Source organism: Petaurus breviceps, unplaced genomic scaffold (genome assembly GCF_028583685.1).
Source record: "Petaurus breviceps papuanus isolate PSGF00001 unplaced genomic scaffold, PetGlider_PUasm1.0 181, whole genome shotgun sequence".
Lineage (NCBI taxonomy): Eukaryota > Metazoa > Chordata > Mammalia > Diprotodontia > Petauridae > Petaurus > Petaurus breviceps.
Genome location: NW_027185784.1, coordinates 26115752 through 26125723, shown reverse-complemented (window position 1 = coordinate 26125723; position 9972 = coordinate 26115752).

Below are 9972 nucleotides of genomic sequence, written 5' to 3'. Positions count from 1 at the left end.
CTCTGACTCGGGAGGCATGTGCTAGATGTCTACTTGAAACTATATTCTTCCATACCTGGTCTGTTAACCCTGTTTTCTACAGCTTACAGAGAAGCAAGCAGGCTGCCACTTTAATCATTCAATCAACTTATCCATCACTGAACCAGCAAGAGGGTGCTTTGGCCACCAGGTATTGCTACCCTAAGCCACCAGCCCAGTGGCTACATCAGACACTACTGAGTTTGCTAGGTTGTTCTTGTTCAGTTGATTCAGATGTGTCTGACTCTTTTCTAGGTAAAGATACTGGGGTGCTTTGCCATTCCTTCTCCAGCTCATTTTACAGATAAGGAAACTGAGACAAACAGGATTAAGTGACTTTCCCAGGGTCATACTGCTAGGAAGTGTCTGAGGCTAGATTTGAACTCATAAAAGATAAGTCTTCTTGACTCCAAAGCACACACACCCCCATCATGTGCTGCAATGAAGTAGATTGAGAATGAAGAGAAAGCCTGGCTGGAGGACAGATCAGCAAAAAAAAAAAGTATGTGTGTATATACATATGAGGATATACTTATATATACGTGTGTGTGTGCATATATACATATGTGTATGTGTGCACATATGCATACATACATGTATACATGTGTGTGGGTATATGTGAGTGTGTATGTATATAAGTATGTATATATACAAATGTGTATGTGTGGGTATAAAACAACATATAGTGCTTTATTTTTCAGAAATTTAATCTGACCTGTAATTTTATTGGTGTTGGAACTCCTAGCGAGGGAAAACTTCTCTACCCATGCATATCAACAACATAGAGTTTTAGAGAGTTGTTTAGAACCCTGATAGACTAAATGACTTGCCCAGACTCACACAGCCAGGCCACGTGAGAGAGAAAATTTGAGCCCAGGATTTCCAGACACTGAGGCCAACTCTCTGACCACTATGCTATGGTGCCCCTCAGTATAATAGATTGGTTGAAAGATAGATGATAAATATGGATTGATAGATCATGAAAGAGAGAGCAATAAATGGAGAGATAGATGATAGATATCTATAGATGATAGGTCATGAGAGAGGGATGACTAGATAGGTAGATAGATAGATAGATAGATAGATAGATAGATAGATAGATAGATAGATAGATGATAGATAGATAGATAGATAGATAGATAGATAGATAGATAGATAGATAGATAGATATGACAGAAATATAGATTGATATATCATGAGAGAGAGATAATGACAGGAAGAGAGATGATGAGAGAAAGGGAGAGAGAGAGAGAGAGAGAGAGAGAGAGAGAGAGAGAGAGAGAGAGAGAAGGAAATAAAGAATCTCATTTGAGTCTGGCAACAGTCCTATGAGGTAGGAAGTAGACTCTTTCCATTTCATAGATGATTAAACAGGCTCAAAGTAATTGTGACTTGTTAGGGTCACAGAAGGCAGAACCCATGCCCAGGCCATCTTATCCCAGTCATTGTTCTGCATTAGGCTACTACTCATGATAATAATTTACCAGAAGGCATTGTAGAAAGAACTATCTCTTGCTAGAGAAGATAGCAAGGTTACAAGCTGAGGGATAAATTACCAAGAGAGTTTCAACTCCAGGTTAAAATTCAAAACAAATTCCAAAGGTCAATATATGCCATGTGGTTAGAAGCAAGTTGTAATATGACATGTAAGTACAAATGAGATAGTTACCCATCCACACCTCTCTATTTTATCTTGAAGTTGTTTTTGAAATATGCCAATGAACTGAGCACACACCCTCACCCTTTATAACTGAGGGTTGGCACATCACTATCACTGGGAACAATTTGCCTAAAGTGCAGGGCTATCAACTAAGAGGCAAAATTAACCCCAGATGCTGAAAATGCCCAACGAAAGTCACATGGTGGAATCTTCCATATATTCAGATATGGGATACCATATAAACTTTCAATAGGAAGCAGAGATATCTAGAGGTGTTACAAAGGTGATCTTTCTACTATTGAAATTAATAGATTGCCAAATATGATATTTATAGGAATATAGAATTATTGAGGGGAAAATCACTTTGTAAACCATAAATGCTATGAAAATATAGCATTAGTATATTAGTCGCAGTATTAATAGTCCTTGCTAGTACAAACAGGCAACTAGGTAGCACAGTGGGACTTGGCAACTGGAAGACATGAGTTCAAATGCAGTCATAGGTACTGGCTAGCTTTGTGACCCTGGGCAAGTCACTTTAACCTCAGTCTACTTCAGTTTTCTCATCTGAAAATAGGAATAATAATAGCACCTACCTCCCAGGGTTATTGTGAGAATCAAATGAGGCAATGTATGTGAGGCACTTGGCAAACCATAAAGCAAAATTTAAATGGTAGCTCTTAAAACTGTTGATAATAATAAGAGTTTTTAGTGGAAATAACTTGGTCCATAATTGCCATCCTAAATCCATCTACTCCAAGGGACAAATCTGCATGACTCCACTATTTGCTCAATGCTTGTTTGTTGAGCCAATATATTGTTGGCTAACTTCTGAAGATGTTGCCCATATAGGACCTTTTAATTCCACTTGTTACAATTAAAATTAAGGTAAACTGAGACACCAAGTTCCAAGTGAGATAAATTTATTAGTAAAGTGCAAATTTAACAATAAATGGGACTCAGTTTCCTCAAGCAAAGCTAAGTCCCCCACTGAGGAGGATGGTTCTTTTTTTCTTACTTTTGGGGAATAAAGAACAAGACTTCATAGTGGGGAACAAGTTATGATTAGTTAAAAGAGCTCAATATGATTAGATACAAAGCTGAGGTGTAGATGACAATATGTTTGGCTTGAAATTGGGAGTGAGGGGCTAGTAACAATCCCCTCCTTCCCCCGTGACTAAGAAGTGCCCATTGTTTAAATCCACCTGCAAGGTTAGAGATGGTAGACAAGACTTCTTGGATAACAAACCAGACATCCTTCAAGGAGAGTTTGGTGGTATATAGATACTGGACCAGACTCTCTGGTGCCCACCTGCACCCCTCAGAAGGACAACAGATATCCTTGAGGCAAGAGTAAAACAGTGATTTGCAGAAGAACTGAATTTCTAAAGTTAACTTTATACAACTGAATTTCTGAACTAAGTTTAGATACAAAGAACCATGTTTTAGGCAGTTACATTACAGGACAAGAGAAATTAACAGTAAATAGGATCAATTAAAAGATGGGGCAGAATCAAGATGATCATTTCAACCTCTTGGATTTCTGTTATTTCACAGGTTCCATCCAATGATGACTTACCAGCAGTTATATTTGACAAATCCAATCCATTTGCCTGTTATCATCCTTTACTCACTTAAGCAGTTTGCTTATTCTAGGGATATTTTTATAGATTTGAGATCTGCTAATTATATGTATAATAATACTAGAAATATCAAAACACCACAAGGTAGAGGATAGAGTACTATGTTTGAAGTGAAAAAGGTGTAGGTTAAAGTCAGACCTCTTCCACTTACACAAATTATGTAATCCTGGGAAATTCACTTAACCTCACATATTTCAAAAAATTCCCTAGGTCTTATCTATTAAGTCATAGACAGGTTGTACTTTGTGTTGATGGAGGAAATTTTCTACTTTGACATAAATCATAGATTTGTCTCTAGTTGTTTTTTTTTTTTTAAGCAATTGGGGTTAAGTAACTTGCTCAAGGTTACACGGCCAGTTATTATTTCTGGGTGTGGTGCTGAGTATCTGAGCCCAGATCTGATCCAGGTCATCCCGACACTGGAGCCGGTGTTCCCACTCACTGAGCCACCTGGCCACCCCAAATTTGTCTCTAGTTTAAACCTTAGAGAGGATCTAGTTCGACCCACTTAATTTGTAAATACAGAAATTCAAACCCAGAGGAGTGAAATTACATACCTTATAGCCTTCAGTTGGTAAGGGGAAGGGCCAGGACTTGAAACCAGGTCCTCCAACTACAAATCCAGGGTGGTACAAATACAGATAGAAATAGAGATATATTGCAACAGTTATGGCCCAGTTGACGTTAGGTAACATAAATCTATAATAAATTCAGTCAATGAAATTTTATGATTTTCCTGATTTTCATTTAGTAGCAGGTATGTAGGAGCAAAGGCTAAGTAGATAGTAGGAGTCATATAAATCTGAGGCTTGGCAGGGCATGATTGGCAATATGATAAGGGGGTAAGAGATTCAAGAAAAGAAGACAGTGTAGAGTTGAAATTGTTCACCAAGGAGTCAGGATGGGTAAAGGAGGAGAGTGTAGCTGGTGCAAAGGTAATGGTCTGGCTGAGAATTGAGGGGTTAAGGGACTGAAGGGTACATCGTAGATAAAGAACAAGGTTTGGAATTGGATGGCAGAAAATAGAATGGCAATAGATTGTGATCAAATATGGGAATTGCAGAATTCATGAATATGAAAGTGGTGCATTTATGGGTAATGGCAAGAAGGATATGACTCTTTTGTGCATGGCTGAGGTAAAGTGGAGGAGTAGGTCATATAAAATGAGTAAGCTGAGGAACTATGAGGTTAATGTGTTTAGAGAGTATCACTATGTATTTTGAACTCCTTTAGTATGAGGGCAGGAGTTGTGGAGAGGAGGAAGAGTATAAGCCAGGCACTGAACTCATTGAGGAAAGAAGGGGTGTCTCCGAGAGATCAGAGGACAACAGCTACCAGAATTTTGATTATGTGGTAGATATGATTAACTGAACCTCAAAGAACAAGAGGTAACTTAGGGATGGTGCTAGAATGAGAACCTGGAAGTGGTAATGGGCAACCAGTAGTATTTTAACTCCCCAACCTTGACCACTGAATTGGGGGAATGAGTGAAAATACCAGCAGGGATAGAAAGAGAGATCAGAGAAGTTATATCATCAGGAGGGAGTAAGAGCTCAGTGAGAGAAGATGGAAAGAGTGACAAAGAAAAAAATCCAAGATGAAAACAAATTTGTTGCCTATAGAGCAAGCATTCCAAAGAGTAAAATGTAAGGGGTGAGAAGTTCTGCTTTGCTTCCTGCCAGCTCCCATGAGGATTCATAGTGGGATGTTGTCCAGGTTGGGTTGAGGAGAACAGGAATAAGGAATCAGGCAGTAGGAGATGGAGAATAGAGTTTGCATGATGACAGCCAAGGGTTCAGAATCATTAGGATGCAGAGGGTATGACCAGAGTAGTAGTTTGTTAATAACTGAGGAATAATTTCAGGTAAATTTTAATTGTCCATAGAGGTCTGGCCTCAGGATGGTGATCCCTCTGGGCCACTGGTAGTTCAGGTGAAGTGACAAGTGCTTAAAGTTGAAGAAATGGTGTTACTCCACTTCCCCCAAGGCAGAAGACCAGACTTAAGACTTGATGGAATGGTCTTTCTCCTCTTCTCTAGAAGAGAAGAGTCTAGTTCTGGTCATAACAGTGTTTTTCCTCTTCCCAGGAAAGGCAGGAGACTTAACGTGATAGAATGATGTTTCTCCTCTTCCCGCAGGGAGGCTGAAAACTAGGCAGGAGAAATTGCATTGATGGAATGGCATTTTTTTCCTCCTTACCTCAAAAGGCAGGAGACAGGTGAGAAATAGAATGGCGCTTCCACTCTTCCCCTGGGAGGCTAGAGTGTAGGCAACAGACTTGGCATCATGGAATGGCATTCCTCCTATTTCCAAGGGGACTGGAGACCAGGTAGAAGATTCAGCACAATGGAAGATAGTGCTTTAAATTTTGCCAGGTACTTTGTTCACAATAACTCTATCGAGCATGGCAAGAACTATTATTCTCACTTAACAGATGAGAAAATTAAGGCACATAAAAGTTAAGTGACTTGACCTGGCCACACAAGTGTCAGGACCCAGATCTCCTTTAGTTATTCTTGTGCTTTTCACCTGTGTCCTCCTCATCATAGACTACCCCTCTGCAAAGCCTGTGTCCCTGCTTCTATTGGTAAGCTATTCCTGGGACCTCTGTTTGGCCAAGAGGTTTAAGCGTTGGCCTTCCCTCATTGCCCTCATGGCCCTGTTCTTGATTTTCTGGACTTCTAAATCACATCCTGGGGGGCAGAGCCAAGATGGTGGTGTAGAAGCAGGAAAATTCCATGACCTCCCCCCATAACCACCTCAGATACCTACAAAATTTGACTCTAAAATTTTTAGAGCAACAAAACCCACAAAGTGACAGAGAGAACCAAATTTCCCCCAGAAGGCAGCCCGGCAGGCAAACAGGAAAGGTTCATCACAGCATGCTGGGAGACAAGTCCAGCCCCACCTGAGCTCATGGCTTCAGCCCCAGGGTGGCCCTGACCAGTGGCTGCAGCAGAATTCAGGAGAACGGATCACCAGCGGCAGTGGTGGTTTCCAGAATTATCAACCCATAAATGCCAAAGAAAAAGTGAGAGGTCAGTATAGAACTCTATTGGAACTGGGCGGGGGGCAGGGGGGAAGGGGAGAGGGAGGAACGGAGGAGCAGGTCCAGCCCCTGCCGCTGGAGCTAGAAGTGGCACAGGTGCGGTGGACCTGCAGCCACCTCTACATGGTTACTTCAGAGCTCCTCGCCTGTAGATTGTAGGGGGGGGCAAGTGAACATTCAGAAGGTAATCACTCTTGCTTTAACCTGTGTGGTTCTGGATCACGGTCTTGGGTGGTGGTCCTGAGATGTGTGACCAGTGGGCCAGAGTTTGTGGGGGCTGCAGAGACAGCACCCTCCTAATAGCTCCAGCAGCTGTGAAAATTCCAGTGATTTGGGACAAAGCCCTCTGGAAGCAGAGTTCAACTGTGGCAAAGAGCTCAAAAATCAAGTAATTGAGTGGCAACATGAGGAAGCAAAGCAAACACAGCAATGAAACCTTAGATTCCCTTTTTGGGGACAAAAAGGATCAAAGTAGGAAATGGGAGGAAGACATTGAAGTCAGAACTCTTGCATCAAAAGCTTGCAAGAAAAATATGAATTGGTTACAGGCAATGGAGGAGCTCAAAAAGGATTTTGAAAATCAAGTAAGAGTAGTGGACAAAAAGTTGGGAAGAGAAATGAGAATGATGCAAGAAAATCCTGAAAAGAGAGTCAACAACCTGACTGAAGAAAATAACATCTTAAAAAATAGACTAACTCAAATGGCAAAAAAGGCTCAAAATGCCAATGAGGAGAAGAATGCTTTAAAAAGCTGAATTTGCCAGATGGAAAAAGAATTTCAAAAGCTCACTGAAGAGAATAATTCCTTTAGAATTAGATTGGAGCAAATGGAAGCTAATGACTGCATGAGAAATCAAGATACTATTAAACAGATCCAAGCAAATGGGAAAAAAAATAGAAGGCAATGTGAAATATCTCATTGGAAAAACCACTGACCTGGAAAATAGATCGAGGAGAAAGAATTTAAAAATTATTGGACTACCTGAAAACCATGATCAAAAAAAGAACCTAGAAATCATCCTTCAAGAAATTCTCAAGGAAAAACGCCCTGGTGTTTTAGGAGAGGCCAAAATAGAAATTGAAAGAATTCACCAATCACCTCTTGAAAAAGATTCCAAAAGAAAACTCCTAGGAATGTTATAGCCAGCTTCCAAAGTTCCCAGATCAAGGAGAAAATATTACAAGCAGCCAAGAAGAAACAATTTGAATATCGTGGAAACACAATCAGGATAACACAAGATCTGGAAGCTTCTACATCAAGGAATTGAAGGGCTTGGAATATGATATTCTGGAGGTCAAAGGAGCTAGGATTAGAACCAAGAATCACCTACCCAGTAAAACTGAGCATTATGTTTCAGAGGAAAATATGGTCATTCAAGGAAATAGAGGACTTTTAAGCATTCTTGATGAAGAAACCAGAGTTGAATAGAAAATTTGACATTCAAATACAAGAAGCAAGAAAAGCATGAGAAAATAAACAGAGAAAAGAAATCATAAGGAATTTATAAAAGTTGAACTATTTACATGCCTACATGGAAAAATGACAATTGTAACTTATGAAACTTTTCTCAGTATGAGGATAGTGGAAGGGAATATAAACGTAAATACATACATATATATATATATATATATACACATATATATGTCTACATAGGAGGTCATGTGTGCATATGAATACATATGTGAATATTTGTATATATGTGTACAGGTATACATAGACAGAGGGCACAAGATCAATTGAATAGGAAGGGATGATATTTAAAAGGTGAAACTGAGAGGTGAGAGAGGAATATAATGAGAGGAAATGGGGAAAGACAGAATGGGGTAAATATAAGAGGCAAGGGATAGCTGTTAAAATGGAAAGGAAGAAGAGGAAGGCAAAAGGGAATGGGTCAACTTTACTCTTATTGAATTTGGCATAGGGGAGAATGATATACACACTAAATTGGGTATCTTGCCCTACAGGAGAGTAGTGGGGGAAGGAGAAAAGAGGGGGGATGATGGAGTGGGGGGTCGGGATAGGATGGAGGGAAATATAGTCAGTCTTTCACAATATATCCACTATGGAAATGTTTTGCATAACTACACATGCAGAACCTATATTGAATTACTTATCTTCCCAGTAAGGGTGGGCAATGAGGGAGGAAGGGAAAGAATCTGTAATTCAACGTTGTAAAATCAAATTTAAAAAAAACTATTATTATTAATTTTTTTACATGCAACTGGGAAATAAGATATACAGGCATTGGGGTATGGAGATCCATCTTGCCCTACCAGAAAGTCGCAGGGGGTATGGGGGAGGATATAGGAGAGACCATATTGGGGGAGGGGGTATTCAGTGGGATTGCTGTTTAGGGGTGGTGGGTAGAGGAAAGACGGGGAGAAAATTTGTAACTCAAAATCTTGTGGAAATGAATGATGTAAACTAAAAGTAAACATAAAATTTAATTTAAAAAAATCATGTCCCTATGACAAGTACCTTCATTTTCCACTCCCCACTCCCCACACGAGCACACACACACACACACACACGCATCCACGAAGTTTTTCCCTTATGTGTATCTTCCCTCAGTAAGCTCCATGAAGGCAAGAACTATCTTTTTTGCTTCTATTTGTATCCTTAGCACTTAGCATAGTTTCTGACTTATTATAAGCATTTAATAAATATTTATTTTATTTATTTCCTTCCTTCCTCCCTCCCATAATCTGTTTAGCCATTCACTAATAGGAGGTACTCTTTTAGCTTCCTGTCTTTCCCTACTACCAAATGAGCTATTACACATATTTTTATACATTTGAGTGCTTTTCCTCTTTCTTTGATCCCTTTGTAGATTATTAAAAATAAATTGTAATAACAAATAAATAAGTGATAAAAATACCATTTTCATAGTATAATGTGGTACACTGAACTACTTTATATTTATATAACAGTTGGTGCTTAATAATTAAAATAATAGGACTTAGAACTGGAAGGGACCTTAAACACCATCTACCCTAAATCAATTTTTTAATAGGTGAAAAAAAACAAGACTCAAAGAGAAAAAATGGCTTGTTTTAAGGTCACAGAGCAAGTCAGTAGCTGAGTCAGGGCTAGAATATGGTTTTAGAGCTCTTTTCTTTTTATTGTATATTCTTCAACATATCCTATCTCATTTGATACAACCTAATGAAATAAGCAGGACAAATATTATAATGTTCATACAGATTAGGAAATGGAGGCTCAGAGACGTAAGGTCATACAACTAAGGAAGTAGTTTACCCAAGAAAAAAGCTTAAGTCTTCTAAATCCACCTGCCATGCCTATCACCTTCCTTCTTTCCTTTTTCTTCTTTCCTCTCCCCCCTGCTTTCCTTACTTTTTTCATTCCTTTGTTATTTCCTTCTCTCTCTCTCTCTCTCTCTCTCTCTCTCTCTCTCTCTCTCTCTCTCTCTCTCTCTCTCCCCCTCTCCCCTCCCCCATGCCACTGCAAACAAGAGAGAGTTGGGAAATATCATAGAATTATTGTTTTACAACTTGAAAGATCACGAGAGATCATTTGGTTCAACTACCTCATGCAGATAGTAAGTAGCTGAATGTGAATTTGAAGGCCTGGGCCTTCTGAC